Source organism: Parasteatoda tepidariorum, chromosome 4 (genome assembly GCF_043381705.1).
Source record: "Parasteatoda tepidariorum isolate YZ-2023 chromosome 4, CAS_Ptep_4.0, whole genome shotgun sequence".
In the NCBI taxonomy this organism is placed as follows: Eukaryota; Metazoa; Arthropoda; class Arachnida; order Araneae; family Theridiidae; genus Parasteatoda; species Parasteatoda tepidariorum.
The window spans coordinates 51,910,775-51,938,209 of record NC_092207.1 but is presented as its reverse complement, the minus strand read 5'-3'; the positions used below and the strand labels follow the sequence as shown (position 1 = coordinate 51,938,209).

At 29.5% G+C, this 27,435-nt stretch overlaps 1 protein-coding gene across 2 annotated transcripts in view; it reads right to left on the bottom strand.

The window, feature by feature from the left end:
- LOC107455976 (mitochondrial transcription factor B1) overlaps positions 1 to 19,814 on the bottom strand; it is a 76,403-nt gene extending 56,589 nt beyond the window's left edge. Inside the window, exons 1-2 of one of the 2 annotated variants that reach the window (XM_071179788.1) lie at positions 19,692 to 19,814; positions 3,147 to 3,429 (exon numbers count right to left, since the gene is read on the bottom strand). The gene's annotated coding sequence lies outside the window, so the exon portion shown is untranslated. Of the gene's footprint in view, positions 1 to 3,146; positions 4,194 to 19,691 lie in introns of those variants that run through there. The other variant, XM_071179787.1, reaches the window with a different exon arrangement.
- Between the last annotated feature and the right edge of the window lie 7,621 nt (positions 19,815 to 27,435).

The window sequence follows — 27,435 nt, the reverse complement described above, 5'->3', positions numbered from 1 at the left end:
ATGTAAGAAGAAATAACTTAAACTACAAACTTTCGTTTTTTTTCCCCCCCATCACCATTCTATTAAATTATAGCTTTGAAATTAAATTGCATTCCAATATCACCAAACTTTCCTCCTTTCAGTAAGGAAATAAATATATTTCAAAACATAAAATGAGAGACAGTACCAAAAGTAGCCTTGACAGTTGCGGTCACAACTTTTAAAAAGTTCCTCTCACATTAACATGATTTTTCGAAATCCGGCTGCTAATGAAACATCGTAATCGATAACTTCGCCAGAAAGGTTGTCAGGTATTTCACATTGAAAATATATGCTAATTGAAGTTCTTCGTGTTTTGAAAATTTAAAAGGTTTTCTAGAATACCTAATTGCTTGTCAGAATCCTTTTTTGAGTTTCCTTTGAACCTAGCCGCATGTATCGATGATTTGGGGGAGAACTGTAAATGTTGTTTTTCCGCCGCGATACTTCTTTTGAGGAAAAGTCACCTGATAGGATGAAAGATACCCAATTTTTCTTAGGTTTTTAATTTTGAATATTCATGTCTACCATGATAGAAATTGTTTAGTTTTAGTTTAGACTTTATGCTAAGTTTACATATCAAATAACTTCACAAGCATTTATGAAGTTACTGTATTGTATATTCTTTCAATGTCAATTACCCATTAAGCTATGTTTGATTGAATTCAATCGTGTACTCCGTTTTTTTTTAAATTTCTCATTCTTTTTCTATTTCTCATTAATTAAGTTAGTTCACAAAATAAAACTTTTAAATTATTTTAAAATGCACAATAATTTTTGCGTTAAGGAGTAATATTTTTAGTTGGATTAATGAGTAGTTTCTCAAATCGTCCATAAAATATATTTTTCATAAAGACATTCGTTTATTACTGTTTTTAATTTGACGAAAATAAAATAATATATTCTTATGTAAGTTAAATAATATGCAATAGTAAAATAAATTACATAACTGTTGTAGATTGCCGTGCAATATAAAAATCAATTTAAGTAACAAGGTATTTTTGTATAATAAGCTGCATATTGCAATTTTTGTTTTCAAAAATAAATTTTGTTTCATTAGTTTTCTGAAATTCTTTATTAGCATGCATAGCATTAGCCAGAGCTGTCAACTCGAAAGTTCTAGCCATCCACAGTATTTAAAATAGTAATTGAACAATAATATAGTAAAATAAGATTCTTAAAAAATTTCGCCATCACTTAAAGACAATATTGCTTACTAATCTGATATTTTATGTACATTTTTTAATGGAATGGTAAAACAGAATTTCTGCTACCACTTTGCATCGGAAAAATCTCCGTAAAGCACTTAAGTTGTTTTTTCTTCAATTGCTTGGCAGTTTTGCGCAGTTAAGAATTATGAAAAGAATAACTAAAAATTTTTAACTTGCTTTCGATTTAAATATTTCTGATTTTATTATTAAAAAAATAAAATTTTTTTATCATTTCCTCTCATTTAATATTTCAAGATCCCAGCTAGTGAACTTTATTGTTAATAAAATATCAGCTTTTTTGTACAGTAGATTATTTTTGTAATTAAATTATTTTGCATTTCTAATTTATATATTTTTATTTTATTTTTTATTAAAATATGTAAATTTTCAGTAATATAAACGCATTGTTTCACTTGTAAAAATTAATGCTTTTTAATTAGTTTTCTTTGGACTATTAAAAATCGTGCTAGCAGATTATTAAAAATCAGAGTTTAAGCATTATAGAATGATATTTTTTAGATAAAAGTGAACTTTTTAAAAAAAAATTTTTAAGTGAACTTTCTTCTTTTCATGTTACTTATCTTTAAGGTTGTGTGTTAGGGGAATGGCATTTAAAACTTCAACAGAAAGTTGGTTTTAAATTATATGTTTCAAAAATAATATGACACAATATTAGAAAAATTGTTATGCAATATATTGTTCAGAATGAGTATTACACCTTTCTCAGATTCTTAAATTTTTTTTTCACTGTGATTTTGGGATGTAGCCTATTTTTTGAAATCCTTGTAAGGGGAGAGTATTACTCAAAAAAATTTATGCAGCATTCTTACTGGAATGTTGTTAAGAGCATCTGTAAAAAAGATTACTTTGTGACTGGATCCACCCTAGAAAATTATTTTCCACCCCATTTACACGAAAGTTGATCCGTGAAGTTCCATTTTTAAATTCGTTTCTCAGTTTGAAATTGTTGCCAAACGATGTTTATAAAAAAAAAAGATACTGTTGAAGATGGATGTAAGAAACATTCTTCCAGCATCTAGCATACAACTGCGATTCGTCAGCCTACCTGACAAGTCAAGAAGCGTATGACTTAACGGTAATGGTTTCAGAGACGACGCCGAAAAACGTTACTTTTAGAAAGATCACGTTTAGCGTTTCTTAAGTGGCATTTTGAGCTTAATTACCCTAGATGTGAACACCTGTCCTTATCCCATGAATATGAGTGACAAAGCGTTTGTTGACGATTTATCACATTTTGTTTCCATTAAATGTCTCTTTTAGAATCAGCCATTCAACGTCTTCTTTATATTTATCTGAAAATGTCCCTATTGCTTGCCAACTTCATGCAAGTTTTTATTCCCCTGCTGCTATTTTTTGCTGCTCAAATATTTCTCAAAAAAAGTGCTCCTCGCTTATTTATCCTGCCGTCTTGTGTTTAAATTGCGTTAATAAACGTTAAACTTGCACAGGTTTCTCCTTTTGCTTTTTTTTTTCCTATATAGCTTCTGTATATCCTATTCCAAAAATATACGAGTCAATAATTCCATGACTAGGGACTAAGAATTTAATTGAAGTTAGGCTTCAACGGCAAATATTTTATAAGTATATATACATATTCCTAATGTAACATGATTTCTAAAAGTATTATTTCCGAGCAAGTGTCATTGGAACTTGAAATAAGAGGGTAAAGAAAATCAAATAGTTAAAATTATTTGCGCAGCACTATTAAGTATTTTGATCTTGATTAACTCTCAAATATTGAATTTTGACCTACTATCAAGTTTTTAAAAAAGTTCTACTTGTCTACTACGGAATTTAAAACAAATAAGAGTAAAATTTTGGACCTAATCACTTTCGTTAGAGGCCATTGTGATAGTATCTTTTAAAATCTGTAAATAAATTAGTGATTATACTTACTTGCTCTCTGGAACTACAGTCCATGTTGGACCATGACCTCTTCAACATTTTATTCCAAAGAAGCCACTCCGAAGAAGATTTTTCTCTTTTCAATATCTTATTTTCAAACTCTTGAGATGTTTTTCAACCTCATCTATCCCTCTCTTCTGCGTTTTTGTTAACCATGGGAATATTGGCCATTAAAAAGCTTTTACTGCATCTGTTATCATCTGTTCTCTCTATGTTGAGATCATACTTTTTTTTTATACTAATAATGTAGTTTTGTTATATTATTTGCAGACAGCTAAAAAGAAAATGTCAAAAACTTGTGCTGAACTATAATTAAACTATAGCAGGATATTTTCTAATAATAGGAAGAATCAATCTATATATTTTATATAACCATCATTGAACAGCCGACCCAATTTTGGGTTTACGAATACCAATGTTCAACTCCGTAGCCTCGTAATTTTGAACAAGAGAATTCTTGGACCGAGTATTGGGAGAAATTTGCCTTCGTGGAGAACTTTACGATGGAACTAACCCGCATTTGTGTTACATAGAGAAGAAAACCTCCCACGGCTAGCCTGACGGCAAAGGGACTCTAACCCACAATCTGTCTACCACTGAGGATATTTTTACGTCAGCACTGTGGTCGGAGCGAGCCGGTTTGGAATTCGCATCGACCAGCCATCACTGGGATTCGAACCCAGTTCACGTCATTGGAAGACAAACGCTCTATCCCCTGAACCACCACAGCTCTTTATATATATTTGGACTTTTTATTATAGTTAATATTTCGCCTGTGTCTTAAATTCTTTTTGGTAACATTGACGACTGGCTTCTATAAAGTTAATCGCAATAAGAAACTTAAACAAATAAAAATAATAACATTCCTTTGTGAATTACTTGAAATATAGAATCAATGATGCATTCATAATGTTTTTAAATTAATTTCTCAGTATCTCCGCCGAATAAGCAAGAAAATGCACTATTTATCTTTTCTCGGAAGCAACTGGGGACAGATTCGTAATAAATTTCAATTCCTGCCCGTGAGAAAATTGGAAGTGAAATGTTCTTATCATCTGAGGGTGTCTTGTGATCCACGAACATGTGTTTCATGTCATTCACTCCTCTGACACTGATATCTAAAATGTTTTGCTCATGCTTTTCATGAACTTTATTTCATGAAGCATTTAACAATGATTGTCTGTAGTTTCATACATGCTAAACTAGCGGTTCCCAATTTTTTTGGCTATAGAACCCTAAATGGTCAGGTTTCTTTTGGTGGAACCCCGACTTTAGAAGTAAAGTGTATTAAGGTAACTTTGAACGCATAGCCTATAAAAGACAACTTTATTTTTAAAATATTTTTTTAGAGGAATAAATATTTTTCATCATTTTATCAGTAAGCTTAAATTAGGTTTAGTGTCCGACAGTTAAATTTTGAGACTAGTCTAGTTATGAATTTAACTAAAAATAAGTCAAAAGTGAAGGGGGAAAAAATGGAAGAACTGATATAAACGTTAAAAACTTTTAGTTTAGGGTAAGTTTATTAATTAAAATAGTTATTTTATTTTGATTTGAAAAGAGCAATAGAGCAATGCAATGTTTCATAAATGCTTGTTCTTTTCTTATTTCGTTCAATATATTAGTAGAAATATCATATTTTCTTTTTAAATAATGTCATATCTATTTCATTGGCATTTCACATTAAATAATTTTATAAAATCAAGCAAAATATTAAATAAACTATGAATTATAGGTTGGATCAAAGTATAATTAGAGATCTTAAAAATCATTACTTATAAAATATATTAACTAGCGGAACCCCTTAAACTCTTCCCCGGAACCTAAAGGTATATCGGAGCACCATTTGATAGCCTCTAATCTAAACCAACGGTTTCCAATTTTTTTCGACTATGGAACCCTCAAATAATCGAGCTTTTTTAGGCGGTATTCCGATTTTATAAATAAATTTCATTAAAAGTGACCTTTAAATATACTAACCGAAGTAATACTAATAGTTGTTTCGAAATTACTTAATGTGCGGAATAAAATATTTTATCGTCTTATCAATAATTGTCTTAAAACGAGATAGTTAAATTCATAGGTATGATGTGATATCTGAATTTATTCTTGGTGTATTCATACGCTAAAAATTAATAAAATAAGTTAATTCGAAAAAGAACTCTTATAATGGTTGAGAATAATTATCAGAGAAATATAATTTTATATTTTTGAATTTGGTAGTTTTAGCTTGGATTAAAAAATTTGATGATTGAAAATTTTGAAACTGATGGAATTTTTTATAAATGCATATTCTTTTCTAATTTACTCAATATATTGTTATAGAAATAATTTTTTTTTTTTTTATTGGCATTTTGCTTTAATAATTTCATGTAAATAATTGAAATATTAAATAAATTACTGATTGGGTATAATTATAATTGCATGTTGCAAAAAATCTGTGTTAAAAGAATTCTTAACTCTCGGAATCCCTGTGATCTTGCCCCTAAATCATAGGTTTTCATAGAATGCTTTTTGGAAACTGCTGGTCGATATCATTAGACCTCAATTTTTTTTAACCACAGCACATTTAGCAATAAAATAAAAAGCTTTGACCGACCTCTTCCTACCCGAACAAATAACAATTTTTTTTTGTTAGTAAGTTTTAAAATATACCTCTTACTATGCCGTTAAGTTATTGACCTAATGATCAATGAGCTTAAATTGGAAACTCTTATGTCTATTTTAATGAAAATAAATTCAATATATCTTGTAATTTAAATGGAATATTTTAAATAGGTGTGCGAAATAAGAATTGTTTATGAATGCCGTAAAAACACTCTAGTCCGAAATATGCTACGCTGCAGTTATAAACTAATAACGTTAATGTACAGAACATTACCATTTAGATGCTCTTGTAAAGCGGGTCTTGTCCGTAAAATTATACGGCAAATGAACGCTAAATTACATATTTTTTTGACAGTGTACATGCAATGTGGATTTAAAAAGTTAGATTCAGATATATAAATTCTAAATACTAAATTGATGTACAAATATTAGTCAGAAAAAGCTATGATTAAATAAATAAATTTAAGGGAAAAAATGGAATAAAAGAAAGAAATGTTGAACGTTTTAACGTTGAACAGAATTTTCGGGGTGGAGTCATGATTTTAATTTAGAAGTTTCATGTAATTGGGAGTCATTATATTTTACTTTCAAAAATCGAATAAAAGCTTAAGTGCATTAAAAATTGTAAAGCTCTATCACAGTGGACTGCCTTCTTCAAAGTAGGAACAAGATAGAAAATAATGAGTTATTTACGAAGATAATTTTTTGATATTTCATATCTATTAAGAAAAACTTTTGATTTAACTAAGCATATTTATAATTAAGAAATTTAAAGGAGATTTTATGTAAATAAGTTTGAGAGTATTTCAAGTCAGCATAAAAAAAAAATTGCTTCAGCAAGTGCAAGCCTATGCTATTCGTCACTTTTAAAATATGCAGAAAGTTTCCCACGATATCTCGAAGAAATTATGTGCAATTTAAACCAGATGGTTGGCTATCACCTGAAATTGCCCTCCACACAGGTAAAGATGTCAGTGTCAGCTATCATATACGTGATGAAGGAATAACCACCACACGGGGAAGCATTTCACCCCTTTCAAAACCAACACAAACACCTGTATATCTATCAGAAGGATGACTTATTGAGAGAGATAGCTGATCTGTATTCAGGGGGGTTATATCTCCACTGTCTTGATCTTTAACAAGGGCTCTATTCTCGAACAAAAGAACGAAGTTAAGAACTTCTTATTGAGTATTTGTAGATGTTCACGGTTGTAACACCAGAGTCTAAAATTAAAAAGACTTTTGTTGAACACGTGTAATGGTATTGGTGGGATTCAGACACCTGATGCAAATGACAGTTAGTTTCTAGGAAACTATTTCCTGTTTGTTAAAGGAAATTTGACCACCTGATAATATGTGTGGAATGCAAGAACTTCTTGAGACCACACCGAAAGTGAAGAATTAGTAGAGCTGCCCAACCCATCTCCTGACTGATTGAGAGGGACGACATGCTATTACTAAATTCCACAGCCTATAAAATCAAATGAAAAATAAAAAATTTTATTTTCACTTTACGTTGGCAATTTTTTGAATTTTACGATGCGCTAAAAATGCGCCAAAAATAATTTATATTCCTTCAGGAAATTGCATGAATTATGAGAAGATAGAAAATCATATTTTTAATTAGTGTAGGTAAAGAAGGTCCACAGAAGAAAACAGTAGAAAGGTAGAGTTGTAAGGATCGTTGTTGAGGGAATTATGTGTTTGGCGTAGTCCTTGGCGAAAGAATTTTTTTTCATTGATTTTGTTTTAAAAACAATTGAAAATAAATACAGTGATTAAATAAAGCAGTAAAAGATATAAAATTAACACAGCAAAAAAAATCTACAAAATTAAAAAACAAAAAAGTGAGCTTAATAAGGAAAGAATAAATTCTTACAAAATAAAATAAAAAATTGAGATTTGAAATAATCAAAATTTTCCTCAATATTTAAATAAAGAAAAATAATTGACAGTTCTCTTTCTTACGTAGTATGTGTGTCTTGTTTGATCTACGCAAATGTGTACTACGTGTATGTATTAGTAGTTTAAAATTTTTGACTTTTAAAAATGTTTGAAGTAAAAAAATAACAACTATGCGAAATGTATTAATAAGAAAAATGTTAGCTGAATACAGTTAATTATTAAAATAATTTATGGTGCGAGGAACATTACAATAAATGTTTCATAAGAATATTTAAAATAATCCCCTGCCCTTTAAGAAAATGAAAAGAGATATTTCTCTTTTAAAATTCGCCCTCCTTTTACTATAACTAGCAAATCTGATATTCACAAGGTCCACAAAGTTTCAAGAAATCCGGATTTCCGGAAATCCAAGGTCCAAAAGTTTCAAGAAGATCACATTTATGCATAAAAATAAGTTTATGTTTTATTTAGAAATATTAGAACTCGAATTTATACTTGGCATCTCTTTCATTTGTAAATATTTTTTCTGGTAGAATAATAAATGTGATTAGAGATAAAAGTAAACTTCTGCATAGTTATTCATTTAAATTATGCTGCATATAATTTATTTAGTATTTCATGTTTTGAAAATATCAATGATTTAAATTTATAAAAACGTTAATTTTTTGAAATACGTAATTAATGATTTTATATTGGAGAAATTTTCAGGATTTTTGAGTTGGGCTCACAACTGTTAAAAAAATACAATAAATTGTTCATGAATAAATAGATATAAAATTAAATAAAATTTAAGCTCTTCAAAAAACTAAAATGAGAAATTGCAAATTTTTCTGAAAAAGGAAACACTTAAAATATTCTTTTTAATAATAGAAAAGAAATACATTCCACTCAAAAATCCCTCTCCCTTTACCTTAAATAGCGAATCTGGAGGGATCATAAACTGTTTAAATAACGAGGAAAACACACATGAAATTTCAGTACAGATTTTTCCTCTAGAAGTACCTTTTTTTCCGAGAAGCCTTACGGGATCGTTTTTTACGGGTACTTTTTATTCCGTTCCTTTCTTTGCACTCAGGGTTCCATATTTTGTAAATCGCTTCCTATCGATATTTCGGATGTATTGTCTACAAATTAATTTAAAATTTGTCTTTCACTTTGAGCTTAATGTAGTAAATAAGACCAATTTAATTTATTATGATATAGAATTAAAAGGTTAAAAAAGAAATTCCGAGCTTGATTTTTTTCCTTTCGCGTTTAATTCTAATTTTCTAAGTAAAAGCGAAGCTTATTTACTTTTCTTCAAACGCATCTAAAATACCGTCAGTTATGTCAAGAATTTAAGGAAGGAAAACTTAGATCTTATCCAAATATACTTCGGAAAATAAAGATTCAGAACACTTGTTTTCCTAAATTTTCGAGCCAAACCTAATTTTTCCTTTGGCGGAACAAGCAATCCCACCCACCGGCCCATTAAAGGTGGTTCAATTTGCGGTTCCTCATTTAAAAACCCTCACCTTTTGTCGAGGGGGAAATGGTCGGTCCAAATTACCTGAACTTTGTGGGCCCTGACTTTCTGATTGCTATCGCAAAGGAGGTGATTATGCTGCCTATTATCGACTTTCTCGATTGGTGGAGTCATTAAGTCCTATGTTGTTTATACTTCAGCACGTGTTCTCCAAGTGATGGGGCTGTAATACTGGAAGTAATAATATACGTGTAATAAATCATTTTTGCATTTCGTGCTAAGTGTTTCGTGAACCGCCAAAAAATATGCGGAAAATTGTGGAATCAATTAGAGTGGGTGAAGTTTGTTATTCAAATGGGTGAAATCTCATAAAGTAAACAGATGTTAGTAAACTTGGGGAGTAATTCACGACGCCGAAAGACTAAACGAGTAATAATGCGTAAATGTGCTGGAATTTCTCCTTATAACATACTTTAGCATTATTTTTGCAGGTATTAATAAGGAGAAATGATTTAATTTAATAAAAGAAAGAAAAAAGTACTTATTGATTGGTGACAGTTTATTTAAGAGTGAATTATATGTTTTAGATAAATATTGTCGATTTTTTTCTTTTTTAGTTTGGATTTTCTAATAATAGTCACATATTCGGTGAGGTAAAAATCCAGACCTTTCAAAAAATGACTGGCTATAAGAAAAAACAATTGATGTGAATATGTACCGAAACAATTATGTACCATTAGCTGATCTTTACTTAGGAAACAAGATTTTAATCTTATCAAATTTCAAAATTAATAAATTCGGCAATCATATGGCCCTATTGATTGAAATCTGGAAAACGATGTTTTCAGCTGCAAATATTTCAGGTATTAGTAAATAATAAAAATAATTAATGAACTGAATAATTCATGAGTTGAACTACTTATACAGGAACTGATATTAATTGATACAAATCACGTATTAATTGTTTACAATGTAAAATAATAATAATATATTATTAAGAATGATATATGAACTGATGTGAACTAATATTACCTACAAAAATTAACCGAATAAATAATTTTTAATATTTTATATATTTTTTTAATTGTTCATCCCCTATAACGGGGTTAGTACGTATATATAATGTAGCAAAACCATTTAGCGATAGTTTTTCAGAATGTTAATTTTGCAATTAGTGTATTTATTAGAACTTAGAAAATCAGATCCTCGCCGAGTCCTAATCCTTATCATCTAGTTAAAAGTTATAGATTCCCGTACATTTCAAATTAAATCTTGCATATTATTTAATATTTAAAAAAAAATCTAATTACTTTTGAATGAATATATATAAACATTAAATTAAATAATTATTCCACTTAATTAATAGTCTGAAACTAATAGGTCGAAAAATTCTTTTTTTATTATTTTTTCGCTTAATCAAAATATAATTTCATATAATTCTATTCAGTTTCTTTTTAATCTGAAACTTTAATCTTAATAAATAAGCTAGCATTGAATTTTCTTTCGTGCGCTTATAGCAGTAGAGAGCAATTAATTTATAATAACTACTTGTTATATTATTATTACAACTTACTACTACTTGTACTTTGTTAATGTCGGTAAATGAGACGAGAGGTAATAATTTAGTTATGAAATTATTAATATTGTTACGTTTTAAGTAAGTCCAAACACTTCTTAATAGTTTAATAACCTAATTTTCATTCAATTAATGTTTGAAAACTCTTTACGATTTTCACAGACAATTATTTTATTATTTTCATAGATAAGGCTAATTAAATTGACTCAAACTTTGTAAAATTATTTCCTTTAGTGTATTAACTAACTAATTTCTGAATTAATGCAGCTAGCATAAAAAATAAGATTACATGTTAGTATAATGTTCTGAGGTTTAATACATTTGCTTTTGCATAATTTAAGAGTAAGAGGAGCAGAGAAAAGAATAAAAGTAAGAAAAATTAGGGTGCGGGAGGGAATCGTCAAAGCATTATTAAATTGCATTAGCACAAATGCGTGCGTAACTATACAGAAAGCCTGAAAATATAGCTTTTGTTTTGCCGAGAAAACACGATTCAGCGCATTCAACAGGTGTTCCACTGATTGTAACCGCCACGACAAGCAGCGCCACCTGTGGCCATGGGTTCACGCAAAATTGATCTTAGAGAAGAAATGTCATTGTTCAATCATTAAAGATGGCCGCTCGCGGAGATGGTTTGTGGTGCAGGTGCGCGCTTGAGTAGTTGCCCCTCTTTTTAACTCAACTAATCACCATTTCCGCGCACGTGCATTGGTGCTGAATGGGAGAGGAAAAGAAGACCTTATTTCGTTTTCATTTCTGCCTCACGGGAAGGACGTCCTACAAGACAAAAAATAAAAAGAAAGGGTGCGGGAAAAAATTCATAGCACAAATATGTAAATCCTGGTGGATGCCATCAAAATCATCTTGATTGTTATTCTCCGGTTAATTCGCGTTTTTCAACAATTATTAAGTTTTAAGTAATCAAAGTCTAATGACTTGCACTTTAGAAGTGGCAAGATACTAACTGTTTTTGGCTAGTTTTTTCTGACTTAATCAAAAGTACTTCTAGAGTTTTTTTATTATAGACAATTTTTGAGTTCGAGAAAGGTTTTGAGAAAATCAGTATCAAATAAATATTTTTTGTTAGAATACTGATAAATAATAAGTATTCCTACTGAATAATGATGTAAACTATTCAGTCCGCAATAGGTTTGAAACTTTACTTCTTCTGTATTTTTTAATATTTTCAGATTTATTTTATGCAGTATTCTCAAATCTGGAATCAATTAAAGACTATATTGAATCAATTAAAGACTACATTAACTATCTTGAATGAATTTAACTATATTTGCTATGCTATGCACAATTATGAATTTCAAGATAAAATCAATATATATATTTTTTTTTCTAATGCATTTAAATAAAAAGTATAGCAGTCAAACGAAATTTAGAAACGCAATGTAGTTTTTTTATTATTTTTTTAACCTATAAAAAAACCTTGAAACTCCTTGTGCCAAAAATGTTATAGAATTCGCGCAATAGAGTTGGCAGGAAATTCTTATGTACTAATTTCTACTGCGTTTTCTTCTTTTTAGTTTGGTAGCTATGCACTTATTTTTAGCAATATTTTAAACCACTTAAAAAAATTTCATATCGCTTCAACTACAGATTTTCTTATAAACCTCTTACATTAGGTGATTGTACGATCTGAAACGAAATTGCATGATTTAATTTCAAACAGGTTGGAATAGTTCGAAAAAAGATCCCACTCCTTAGCATGATAATCTATAAGAAAAAAGTAGGTTAAAAATACAGAACTCCATACATAGTTATCATTTATTCATACATAGTTATCAAAAATACATAGTTATCATTTTGTACGTATCCATGGTAGAAATCAATGTTATTACAAATGAAAATAATAAATCTTTTACGTTTCTTTATCTGAGGAAAAAAAATAAGTAAATAAAAATGAAGGCTATTATATTTTAAAGATTTTAATGACGATTACTGCCTTTTTCTTCAATAGTACACTAGCGATTAAACAACAAAGCAGAACGCGCATCAGAAAAGTAAGTTATTTCCCTATTACGTCCCGAAATATTGTTTTTTTATTTTAATTTATTATCTTTTTTATTTTATTATCTTTTTTATTTATTTATTTAAAAATTAGTCCATGTAAACTCTGAAAGTTAATAATCAAACCGTGATGTGAAAATCCTTGAGTAAAGAGAGAATAAAACTCAATAACTATACTTTTCACTCCTATTGTCTCAGTTATCAGATTTGGAAGGATAAGAGAGAAAGAATCAAAGAAAAGATGACTGGAAAACAAAGAAAGGCCTAAGGCGTCTAAATAATAAAAACCGCTCATTGTCGCCCTTAAAATGGTCAATAATGGCGAAGCTGAAGCCTTAATTGACCCTCTTACTGAGATTATTGCTGTTGATGGAAGATAACATCTAGGGCGGGAGATGTAATAGTTTTTAGTTTTCCTGGTTTGTTGTGGGGAACTTTATATAAGTGGTTTAATAGGGAGGCAAACAGATGTTCAGATGTTTGTTGTCCAATTCAAATGGAGACAGTTAATGTGAGAATGCCTTGAAGATTGGATTTTTTTTTAAGCGAAGCACAGTGATTACCTTAACCTAATAATACGAGTATCACTTCTCCTGTCGTTGTGATAAGGGGGCTGAGAATGGGATGCAAAATTTTACTCCCCGTGTTCTTTTTTTTTTTTGCAGATTGGGTAAATTCTGCATCTGCAAGCGTAGTTCCCATTCTTCCTTTTTTGTGATGCAGAGTGATGATACTTCGCGGACTTCTATTTAACGAACTTCCATTTTGCGAATTTCTCTGTTTTTCGAGGAACAAAGAACATTTTGGGAAATTTCTTCATAAAATAACTTTCAAATAGTAAAGTAAATTTTCTATTTAATAAGCTTTTCTTTGAGATCCACTTTCCCTATATTCCAAAATATTTCAGAATATTTCAAACTTGTTAACGCATTTTACGGGGGATATGACTTTGAGTTGATTTTCGCAGCCACTTAACTTTTAGAGAAAGTGGTAAAATCCCTTTCCCTTTTTGTTTGTATTTCATACAGGAATCCATGTCAAAAATCAATGTACGAGAAAGCATAACAGAAATTTCTAAAGTATGGCACTATGATGTTACAGATAATACTATTCGTAACAGTTTTACTAATGCTGGATTCTTAATCAGCGAGGAGGCCGAGGATGATATTTCTTTTTAAGAACTTAAGAAAATATGGGTACAGCTAAGAGAGAACCACGAAATTAACGATGATGTACAGATTAATGATTTTCTTTTTATTTATACTGATGCTGCAACCACAGAAACATTTCCTGAATCGGATACTTTGTACAGTGTGAGAAATAAAAACAATTCAGCATTAAATTGTGAGGAAGATGAAGACGGAATAAATCACCAAGCTTTCATATATTAAAATCATTTGAAACAATTCGATAGCAGATAATAATTTACAAGATAAAGGTGTATCAATTGCTATCTTAATTATGTCTAGTGTTTATGAATTTTAAACCTGTTTTGTGTTGTTTAAGTATTTCAAATGGCGATTTTCTATTTTACGAATTTTACATATAACGAATTTTTCATCTGGATTTAGCGACTTCGTTAAATAGAGGTACAACTGTATTTTATTACAGATACTTATCTATTTCTATTGCGATAAATATATATTTTTTAAAAGAATCTGTACCACATATCGTGAATGTAATGTATCGAATATGCAACATTTTTCAACGTTAATACTATGATAATTATCGGGGACGATAAATATTCAATTAGAAACGTGAATAATACTGCTCACGATAATTAAGAATACGATAATGTAAGGAAGCAATATCAATAAGGATAGTTATTAAATTCTATATTATCTTAAGTTTTGATAAATTTCCCTTGGGTAAAGAAATCATTTACCTATTTAAAAAATTATGTAACTAAGTTAAATTGGAAAAAGATAGTGTTATATCATGGAATATCAATTTCAGCTGGCGATATATCACGATATTTAAATGGCAATATCACACGTCATTTTATTTATTAATTTTTTTATTGAGTTTACTTTCACCAAAAGCGTTGCTCCATACAATAGTAATTATTTTCTTCACAACCTAAAACTATTATAGTAGTTTTTTTTAAAAATAGAAATTCAGTTATTTGTCTTTATTTTATAATTAAGATTCGTTATTTAAAATTATTGCTTAATATAAAAAATTAGAGGTTTTCTATTTATTTAGATATTTATTTATTTATTATTTTTTTTAAACATTTTTACGAGCACTTCTGAGATTTTCAATTGAGAATATTTTATTAATGTTTAGTATATTTTAATGTATTTTTTTAATATTTTAAGAATATTTTAATGAATCACGATTAGCTTTATTATTATTCATAATAATTTATTATCCATCGTTACTTTTAAATTGTTTCCCAAGTCGTAACTATTATTCATTAAATTTTAGTAGTGTCTTGTTCTTGTAGAATCTTCGCTGTAGAGATTGACGTTGAGCTGGTACATTTCTTAATATTTTTTCGTGCTATAGTTTTTTCAGCATAAATAATAATTAAAAACTTTACCTACTTTCTAAATTTTTAATTAAATTTAATATCATGTAATTGAAATTGACGCTAATAACGTTTGTAGAGCCGTGGTGGCTCAAGGGATAGAGCGTTCGCCTTCCAATGAGGTAAACCGGATTCGAATCCCAGCGATCGATATGAATTCTGCACCCTGCTCGCACCGACCACAGTGCTGACGTAAAATATCATCCGAGGTAGATGGTTCATGGATTAGAGTCCCCTTGTTGTCAGACTCACCGTGGGAGGTCTTCGTGGTTTTCATCTACATGTAACTCAAATGCGGGTTAGTTCCACCAAAATGTCCTTCACGATGACAAATTTTTCTCAAAACTTGATTTACGAGTTCTTTTGTCTGCTGTGCTGGTGCAAAAGGGTTACGAAGTTGAACATTGGTTGTCTTAAGTTGGGTCGGCTGTTCAACGACCGTTATAAAATAAAATTACGCTAGTGGTTTATTTTTTGAAATTTCTATAAACTCTTTAAAATCAATTACACCTGAAAAAGTTTCAAAGAAGTTTCGAATGGTTACTTAAAGAACGATTCAAGCATGTTTTAATTTTTAGATATTCAAATAATTATTATTTTCTTAAAGTTCTATATACGAATAGACTGATTTTGAATAAACTATGTACGTATAATAACGTAAAAAACATTTGATATAAAAGAATTTTGCAATTCAAAAAGAAAAGATAATTTAAACAATAATTATTTAATTTTATTTTACTCTTCAAACCAATAATTATTATTAGTTAATTAGTTATATTAGTTAATTATTTAATATATTATTTAATTATTTGATATATTATATAATTATTTAATATATTGTTTAATTATTTATTGTATTTTTTAATTTACTTTATAATTTGTTTTTAAATTGATTAAAGACTAAAAAAAGGGAATTCAAATGTAAAAGATATTTAAAGTTTAATTTTAAACTTTTAAAAAAAATATAAATAAAAAGGAATCCAAATGAAAATTAATGTAAGGAATTAGATTAACGAAAAAAAGTTTGTTATTAAAATTTTACGTTTTGAAACAAGATGAGAATTTAATTTGTCACTAGTCAATTTTTTAAAGATTGTATGATTTTGTACAGTTGAATAGCTTCATGTGAGTAATTTTTTTAAGCTTTTAAAAATCAACTTAATAATAAACGCAAAGTTTTTACTTATAAAATCTAATTTTAATCATAATTTTATATTTATTCATAATTTCTAATTGTAATGGATTTCATTTAATTTATTCTGGAAGTGCCAGATAAATATATTTTTTTAACTATTAAACAAAGAGAATATTAGTTATTAAATCACTTAACTGTCGTAAGAAAACCCTGAAGATCTAGTATATTATTAAATAAAGTATTTGTACAAAGCCAATTTTACCTGAACCAAACTATTTTTCGAGGGATTTAAATTCTATGTCCTTAATGTATGATAATAGGCTGCAATTCAAAAAATAAATAAATAAAAATCCTTAGCCTAGATTTTGTTTTTTACAATATGTAGGGAACTTATATCGAGAATTATTATTGGCATTATTTTTTACAGGCCTTTTAAAATTTGTTTAACCAATGAAAATTTTGGTTTAAAAGTGTTGCTGAGTAATTACTTATTACTGCCATGTCAAAATCTGAATTATTACTCATTTAATACTTTTCCGTAATTAATATGAATCATAAATGTTTTCTCCATAACTACAACTCTTAAATTATACATGATGGAAAACTCTTTGAAGTAAACTTTTACTGAAACTTAAAAGTAAATTATAGAAGCAAAAATTATTTTTAAAAATTTTAATTTCTTTGAGTCTTTTTTTATTTAATAAAAAGTGCATGAAGACTATAATTTAATGAAATATGCACTATTAAGATGTAAAGTAGTGTTAAAAGTGGAGTGTAAACCGGCTTTAACAACAAAACCTTAAAAAAAATTAGTTTGTGTTTTTTTTTTTTTTTTTCAAAGCATTTTTGTTAAAAAAGAAACTGTTAACCCTTTGACGCAAAATTTTTATTAAACATATTTTTCATGCTTTTTTTTTTAATTATTTTGGTTTAAGTCAAAATAAGTAAAAAATATTAAATTTAGCTATTTAATAATTTATGGTTAATAAATACTGCATGAAACACCGGCGTCATTTTCTTTTGCTTTTAGAGGTAAAATTTTCCCAACACGCGTCACTTCTAAACAATAATTTTTCGAATTTTCACTTATTTAAATCTAGGAGAAAAAATTATTCATCATTGAAATTTCTTTAATTAACAATATAATGAATATCAAAGAAAAATATTATTTTCCCTTTTTCTGGATTTAATTTTTTAATTCAAATATGAATCGAAAAATCTAAAAGATTTTTTTTCAACAGTTCGGAGATTGTTTTTGCAATAAAAAAATACCGAAAAATATTTTTGCTTGTAATTAAAAAGTCAGAAAAATATTTTTGCTTGTAATTAAAAAATCAGAAAAATATATATAAAAGGGACACCTGTGTCCCAACTATGTCAAAGGGTTAACAGTTTAGATTAAAATCATTTCATGATTTCATTGTGTAAGTTTCTTTAAATTTACACACTTTGTCTGCTATTGAAATCAAAATTAAAGAGTATTGCATTTAGCAACATCTCCCTCGGACGCAAACGCGTCTGGACAGGATAAGATGCACAGATGCTGAGCAGCAGCAGATATCTGGAGGAGGTGCAAGATGCTTTCGAAGGAGTGTTACGGCCACTTTTTCCCATGGTCCGCTACCATCTGCTAGGATGTTTAGGTATCCTCAACGGCTATCAGCAGGCTGAAGCGCGCTTTTCACCTGCCTTAGCGTGCTTTTTTTTTTTTTCACCTGCTTCTTACACTGCCACTCATTTATTAGTGATATTTAAAGACGTGTTTTTATTTACTTTGGGAAGCGTGGGAAATAATTCTGGGATCCAAAGACAACGGGTATTGAATTACATTCGCTTCTAATCATCCTTTGATGCCGAGGGGTTTACGTGTTCCGAATAAATAAGCGTGAGAAAGATACAACCGAATCACATCTGTTGACGCGTCTTCTGGTGTTTTGTTGTTGTGTGTGTGTAAGGATATGCAAAACAGGATGACATTATAAGGGTATAATTATTCCCATTTCACTCTGCCGAAATTGAAATAGTTTGTACAAAGTGAGACGAATTATTAGATTATTTAAATTAGAAGATATCTGTGCGTGCAGGTGATTGCGCAGAGTTCCGAAAAAAGCATTTGGTGATTTTATTTTCTCGTGAGATTTGAATATTATTTAAATACTGTCATTTATTAATATTGTTTTAGTTTTAATTATTTTCCCGACTACTGTCTTCGAATAAAATCCCAGAAAAAATTTTAGTTTTGACGCAGCGCAAAATATCAATTATGTACTCACCGAGATGACTTTGGAAAATTGTAATATTTAAGAAAAGAAAGGAAAAAAAAAAACTTTAATATTTAACAGAAAAACTTAATTTAAAATCGTAACTTGCATTGAATAGCCCGAGCACAACGGATTATTTAAATTTAATTAAAAAAAAAAAAGAATGTTATAAAATGAAGTTATGCGGTTAAACTTTCCAGTCTTACAATTTTGAAACCAACTAAGTTTACAAAGGAATTCCTGTATCGGGCTTTAGAACAGATTGAGCAGAGGAATTTTTAAAGGGAAACGTATTTCATTTGAATTACGTGTTGAGAAAATCTAGGAAAACCTCTCAAAATCAGCCCGACGTCAAGGGGTACCAAATCCATTGTCCGTCAACTGCGGCATTGATAGCCGAGAGCAGTGTACGAATTGATTAGCCTAAGTCAGGATTCAAACCCCGGTCGTCTCGTTTGCAATCTGAGTTACGCCAGCTTAAATTAAAGAATAATTAGAATTTACTATATGAATCATAATTATATAGCTTGAACCATAATTAACATATTACAAACATTAAACTTTTGATTGCGCTATTAAATTTGTAGTAAGTTATTATTATTATTTTAAATTCTAGAAATAAACTTTTAATAATAAAATTGCTTTTTTTTCGCTTCTGTTTCATATTGTTTTCTCAACTCTTGTTTCGTTCAAAATTTTTTTCCAGTTACAATTTAGAATTGCATCAACACACCTTAGTTCCTGTAATGACCAACTTTAAGTGACGCTAAGACAACACCAAGCTTGAACAATTTAAAAAAAAGGTGTTTAAACTCTTCTTTACCTTTTAAAGATCGAATGCTAAAATTCATTGTAGTTGCGTCAAGGTATATTTTCTTTTGGTGAATTTTTGTTATTTTCTATTTGTATCTGTAATTTATAATTGCATTTTAAATTATATTTTATTTAATTGCATTTTAAATTATATTTTATTTAATTGCATTTTAAATTATATTTTATAAACTTCTTATTTTTATTAAATTGTATAGTTACCTGGGCGTAGCTCAGTAACCCTTGATACTAGCACATATAACCACTTTCATTAAATCCGCTGATGGCAGGGTCGGTTGGAAGGGTGTCAAGGGCTGCTCTGCGACCCGCTTTCCTTCCTTCTCATGACTATCACCGAATTCCCTTTTATTCATCGAAGGAGGATATTAAAACTTATAAAAAAAAAGTGCAGTTTGACGGTCGTGGTTTGTGTAATAAATTTAATAACTAAAAAATAACGAAAAAGGCTTTGAAGATAGTAAATCGTGTTGAGATGGGGGAAACTCAATCATTTTTGGGTAGTAGACCACAAAAACTACTAAATGCAAAGTATGGGGCCAACATTAACAAAATACTGTAATTACAAATATGCGAGGTATACTTAGGTTCGGTATACTTAGATTCGTTAAAAAGTTCGAAGTCTTTAATCTTTTGCTCCCGCGCAGATAATAAAAATAATTAATGTGTATAAATTTAAGCAATTATACCTATTAGATTACAAAAGAAAATTATGGTAAATCAATTTATATAGGCATTGGCAAACAACGAAAAGGAAAACTTTAATTTACATTCATTATAAAAGTTAACTTTCACTTTTATTTAGAAAATAAAATGAGTTAGTATGAAATTAATGTAATGACTGTTGATAGAATTTTGAAATAATTTTTTTTAAAATTCAATCCTATCTGCTTGCATAATTGTCTTTTTCTCTTTAAGTTTATTTACAAATTTATAAGTAATTACATTTCACGTCAAACTTGAAACCCATTGCATAAATGCTATCATAATGAAACTGAAATTGTCACTTTCCCATTTTCGAGAAAGGGTCTGAACTAGATTAGTAACTTCCTACTACTATTTTTCTTTTATATTTTTATCAATATAGACAACTCAGGGGCCAAGTTAAAAGGCCTAGGCACGCGAACCATAGGTTGTGCATTCCTGGCTTAGAGGTGAATTGTGTTATGAACTTTTTATAGCACGTTTTTGAATTTCATTCTGTGTCTTACATTTGTATGTTTCCCGAAGTTACCCGTACTGCTTACAATCTTAATCGTTTTTAATTTAAGCCTTATTGACTCATATGTAATTGTAAAACAGGTTATTTTGTTTTATATCAATGCTACATGCAGACAAACATTGTTTAAACTTACCCGTATGTAAGTGCAAATAATTTATAGTGTATATAAAGGGACAGTTTTTATTTTTATTTGTGTCATTAAAGAAACCGCGTGCAGATACAGAAGTAATGGTAACAATGAAACGCATTAATATCTAACTAGGAGGCTCCGCCCCCTGCTCGCTAACGCTCGCCAACCCCCGAGAATTGCTACGCAATCCTATGTGGTTCACGCCGTGAACCATGGCTCGCTGCGCTCGCTCGCCAATGAACACAATGTTCTAGCACAAAGACATAATATATTATAATCAAAGACATAGTATTTTATCATCAAAGACATAGTATTGTACTTATGTAGAAGAATTCTACCAATGTTCTTATTGGCTTTTAAAAAAGTATATTAGCTATTTAGATTGTACATGGTGAAAAAATCAAAACATTAGCTAAATAAGAAACATATTAGCTAAATAAATTATCAAATATTACTTCACTAATATTCTGCATTTTAAAGCGTGAAAATTCAATGCATAAATAAACGCGAAATATAAAAAAATTCAATGCATTCAATACAAACACTTAAACGTTTTTTAGACGTTTTGGTAGCTCCCAGTAGAAAAATATCAATTCAACAGCCTCCTTTTAAAGCATTCTCACTTCAATTAATTCCTAATTGAGTTTAAATTAAATATTGTCATGTTTTTAGTGCATGAATCTGAATTGAACAACCTGATAATGCTTACTCTGGTTATTGTTATCTGGTTGCTCACTACGTGCTCTTGCGCGCCGAATCCAATCAATTAAAAATGAAAACTGTTGCCAGCGCGAGAAAAGAAATATCATCGGTTTTATTGATACATACATACATACATACGTACGTAGTAGCGTTTTATATAATAAGATAGATAACTGACAACTTATTGTAAGTAAATTTATTCAGAATTTCTGGCACTTCGATGAGAAAGGAGTAAAAGTCAGTAGAGAAGAGAGGTGTATAAAAATACGACAATAAGTACTATCAATTTATTAAATTTAATTTTACAACAGCATTGAAATAGCTGTGTGTCGCTACAAAATTCGCGCAATTTACTTTCTTGAAATTTTTATTATTTATTTCTCTTTTATATTATTTTACGTTATAATCAAAATTTGATGTCATTTTGGCCTACAGTTCTCTCATTCTGGTATTTTCAATGCAACTGCCAGATTTGAAGAATTCAACAATTAATATTCTCCAGTAAAAAACAAATAAAAGTTGTTTTTTTTATGTCAAACTATTACGAGTCTTACGCTAAGCTTTTAAAAACTATTTCGAATTTCTTAGTCTAACAATGATCAACTTTAATGTGCGACACTTTCAGTGATAAAAGTGACCAGAAATGCTAAACTAACGAATTGATTAGTACCAAAACTTAACCACTCGTTCTGAAAGAAAAATTGTTCTTTATAATTGATAATCGAAAAACAGTTCTTTATAATTGATAATAGAAAAATGAGAACCATGTATGTCGGTGATTATATTTTTGAACTTTCTAGTCACTACACATTAACGTACTCGAAAAAGTAAAGAAAAAAATTCATCATTAAATCAAACAAACATATTTTAATTTTCTACTCTAAAATGAAATAATAGCAGCTTTTACTCAGATGATCAGCACGCAGCAGCTGACTCCCTACTATTAATTCTATAATTTGCATTCGCATACGTTTTATCATGACGCGTGGCTGGAGCACGAATTTTTCAATAAATGAATAGTTCACACGGTACTCAGCATAGCACAAAACCCACTCAGCCACGAAAAAATACCTCATGTGCACACCCTCCCTTCTTTCAATGTGGCACACGAGGTTCATTATTATATTAAAAACTTTTTGTGGCGTATGTTTCCCAGTCGATTCCCATGGTAAAACGTCGCGTGCCGTCATTTCATTCGTTGATTAAGGGGGGAAGAAAAGAATTTCTACATATGGAAACCCCCCTGCTGATTTTCCCTTGGTAAAATGTCACCTCTTTCATTGCAATATGTTCCACCCCACCCTAGTATTGTGTTCCTTTGCTGTTTGCTGGACCTGATGTTCACAACCTCATGTGACTCCACTCCACTGAATGAAAATGGGTGGTGATTTATAAAATTAACAAATTTTTCTCTTGTATTATTTAAGAGAGGGGAATAATGGATACTTTCATTAAAAATGGAAATTTTTATTGATTTTCAATTAACTTGCAAGATATACATTTACATTTTAATAATTAAAGTTACTCAAATTAATGAATTCAAAATGACTTTATTCCAAAGTGCAAGATTAAGATAAAAGCGCGAAGAACACTTTTCTTAGAAATGTGCTTTTTAATTTAATTTTGGATGTAAAACTGCCTAATTCCAACCTATATCGTAATTCATGAAAAAATTTCACCAATTTCTATATTCTAAAGTTATAAGAGAATTACTTGTTCATTTAAACTCTTATATTTATAATTTTGTGAGCATGAAAGGAAATTTTTTTTATTTAAAGCAAGAAGATTAAAGCATTTGAAAATATAAATACTGCATTTAAGAGCATTTTAATCATAGATGAAAATGAAAGAATACACATATTCTACACATGTATCAAGAATTATACATGTATATCTTTTAATAGTTTCAACACTACCTTTTTTTCCCTTCAAATTTTTACTTTATTTTACTATTTTTTTTTTTATATATATATATATTACCTTTGCCTTTTTTCCGTTTTTTTTTTCCTTCCCTCCGTTACGTTTTTTTCCTAACTGTGACATAAATGCTTAAATTTTTTTCTTAAATTTTTTTTTTAATTTTGTGATGATGCAACTTTAGTCTTTTTTGCAGATACAACTCTTTAATTTAGTCTTTTCAATTTAAATTTAAAATTGTATGGAGCGCTGGGAATCATTAACATTTTGAATCCATTTTGCTGCATGCTTTTTTTTTTCTTTCTTCTTCGTCTTTTTCTTTTTTTTGTATTAATTAAAGTATCGTAAGAAACAAGCTTTAAGAAAGGAAATTTTTCGAAGAAATTTTTTTAAAATTATATTTAACAGTATGTTATAAACATTTTTCTCTATTTAATCAAATGCTAATCATTATATTAAAAATTTTTCGCATTTTTACAGTTATTTTTCTTAAGTTAATTTTTTAAAAATTGTGTGAATTTTGTATGTACACATGTTTATAGAAACATTAAATGCGTTATGACTGATTTAATTTTTTTCCTCCTTTTCACCAGAAGTAATTTTAAATTAATATGAGCATCATGGCATCATCAATTCATGGCATATGAGCATCAATTTTTTAAAGGAAAAAAAAAATTTTTTTTTTTGAAAAAATTGCTTTTAATTATTTTCTGAGAAAAATTTTCAACTTAATTATTTAAAATAATTTTTTTTTAAAAATTTATTAAAGGAAGATATTTGGTTTTCGAACGAAATGCATGTTTGCAGGATTTTTTTTTTTTTTTTTTACATTTTAGGAAAACCCTTTTAATAAGAATATTATTTCTAACATTACAGAAAAGTAAGTGAAGTCTTTGGTTGAAGGATATAATTATAAAAACCCTGTAAAAAACATACCAGGAAGAGTTAGGAGGGCCATGCAGCTGTTACAATATATATAATTTTCATAATCAGTGTAGAAAAAAATAAAAAAATTCATCCAGTTTCTGCTCTAGCAGTGAGGATCATGCTTGCTAAAAGCATCGAAATACCTGCCTGAATTCAATTTATGTTTCGAGAGCAGTTTCAACATTACGTTGCTGATTATTTATCCCAAAATAATTAAACTCTACAAAAATGACGGGAAGAATACAAGGAGTTGAACACTTTTTCGGAAGGTGAAAAAACTCGGAACTAAAATGTGTAAAGGTAAGATTTCATTCTGGGGAATATTGAAGGGAAAAAAAAAATATTTTAAGCGAATATCACTTTTTTCCCTCTCAATATTTTCCAGGAACAATCAGAAAAAAAGAGGAGATAGAGGGTAAAAAGAAGAAGAAAAAAAATGGTCGTTCCGTCACAGAGAGAAAAGAAAGCCACTTTATAGCGTATGCTTTCCATCGAGTCACAACTAGTGACAGCTTGACGATGCCTGGGCAACCCCTCATCGCACGTGGGCTTCCCCGGAAGATGAGCGCACGGGGCCCCCAGCTGCTGCTGTGGGTGTCCCGTGGGAACGGGTCCGCGCTGACAAATGCTCGCACGTGGCCCGCCGTTATTTAGGCCCCGTGGTCCTTTTGTCCGTTATCCTCTGATTATGCCGAGCACATGGCTTTTTTCTCTCATGTCTCCAATGCAGCATTTCATATTTACCAGATGCGCCCCTGTTCATGGAATAACGGTCGGAGGCGCATTTTATTCTATGGCGTGTCATACGATCTTGATGAACATACTGTGACTTTCGCAATGATGTTTGATCTAGAAATGTTATGAGTTTAATAAGTAGTAATACTCTAAATTACAAATTTTTTGAGCAAGGATATATGAAATTCGAGTATGGAAAGTTGTGCAAAAAGAAGGTTTCGTTGAAAGAATTATAGCAAATAATTCCTTATTCCTTTGAGCATTTTGGTTTCAAAGATATCATTTTTATTTCTTCAAATTAATAATTCGTTTTTTACTGACGACGTCAGTTTATAAAGAAGTCTCGAAGGCAGCATTTCATATTTACCAGATGCGCCCCTGTTAATGAAATAACTGTCGGAGGCGCATTTCATTCTATGGCGAGTCATACGATCTTGATGAACACACTGTGACTTTCACAGTTATGTTTGATCCAGAAATGCTATGAGTTTAATAATCCTTAGAACATGAAGATCATGACTAATTCATTTCCATTTACATATTTTAATTTACTTTTCAATCGGTTTCTGTTTTGCTTTTCTAAGGATTTCTGTGTTAAAAATTTGACGGAACCACTTGACGTGCAAGATTCTTCATATATTGTTGTTACTAAATACTTGTAGATCTTGTAAAAATCATTGATAAAACTTTGTTATACGATGTCTATTACAGATGAATTATAAGCGAATCATTCTGGATACTTTTTATAGTACGTCATCGACTTAATCCATAAATATGCCTTTCTTAAACGCAAATTTATTTTTTGAAACAATTGCAATTGCTGTAAAAGCAACTGCAACTGAATGCAATTACTTTCTTTCTGAGCATTACGTGTCCAAGATATACTCAAATAGAACTGCTTCCAAATTGTTTGATTTATATCAAGTATATCAATTCTGTGTACGCATAAATTTCTTTCGGAATGTTACTATTTTCTTTTTCGTGACGTTGCCATTGTAAATTAGTTTCCACAAAACGCGTTTCTGACGCGTTACATTCTCATTAATGCGTGCATAAGTTGTCTCTTCTTACAAATCTGATCGTGCAGTGTTATTTTTTAATCCACATTTCCATAACCCACATTTTCTTCGTTAGGTGTCTCACATCAAATCAAACTGCACCTACGAGGAAACATTATCAAGAAAAACTCGTAAAATTCATTGACATCATACATTGACTGGGAGATTGAACTGAAATCAAACCACGCAAAGTTTTTTTTACGATTAACTTTGCGTGGTTTATAAACGTAGGGTAACTTTGCGTGGAAAATATTATGTTTTGTGTAAGCATAGATAAAACCTCGTAAGGAGAGACTTGGCGAGATTTTATTAGATGACTAACTAATATTCAGCGCCATCGACCGAATTAATGAGATCACTATTGAATAAATTAAATGCTACAATGTACTTGAGAATCGATGAAGAATTCATAAGAATAAAAAAATTTATCTTTACGGGAAAGAATGTATACAAAATTCGGGAAATTGATATTTTCATTTCAGTTTTCGATAATCTAAATAGAACAGAATAAAATTACCGTTTAATAAGAGATAAGTAATTTTTACAAGTAAATATCGGTCTATCTTTTATTAGTTTTAAACTGACAATATTTTCGATTATTCTTCGTTAAATAAGGATCATATATGATTTTTCTGGCTAATAAGAATTCGCTGAGAACTGAATAATGAGAACTGTTTTTATCTTTTTCTATTATAAAAAGGAAACAATTCGGAAAAAATTCGTTCTAAAAAATTTGAAATTTCGTAGCCGCTGATAAATCTCATATGATCATTTGTATCAAATTAAAACTAATCTGCGAAATTCTTTAAATGCTAAAACGCAATTAGTTTTCTTTCCTTATCCTCGTATAAGAAAGAATGAAAAGATTTTCTTATTTACTGAACAAATACTCATCTGTAACAAGGAAAAAAAATCGGTATTTAAAGAAGTTAGTTTAAAATATCTTCCCTTGCGTGGAAAATATTGTGATATTTTCCTTGATGCATAATCATTTTTATTTATCTGAGTAGGTAACGATATTCTCGAACCGATGCACCAGCGGATCAAGTTATTCATTAATATTCACCACCCCTTTCTTTCGTAGTAAAGGGAGGAAGAATTTTAAATTGGAAGGGCTTGGGGTACAATAGTAATAGTACCTTAGCACTTTCTCTAAGGTGAAATTTTTATATCAAACTGTTTCTTTGTATTTTGCCAGTTAGTTACCTATAATTTTCAGAATTCTCACTAGAAAAAAAGTGCGATGCTCAAATATCT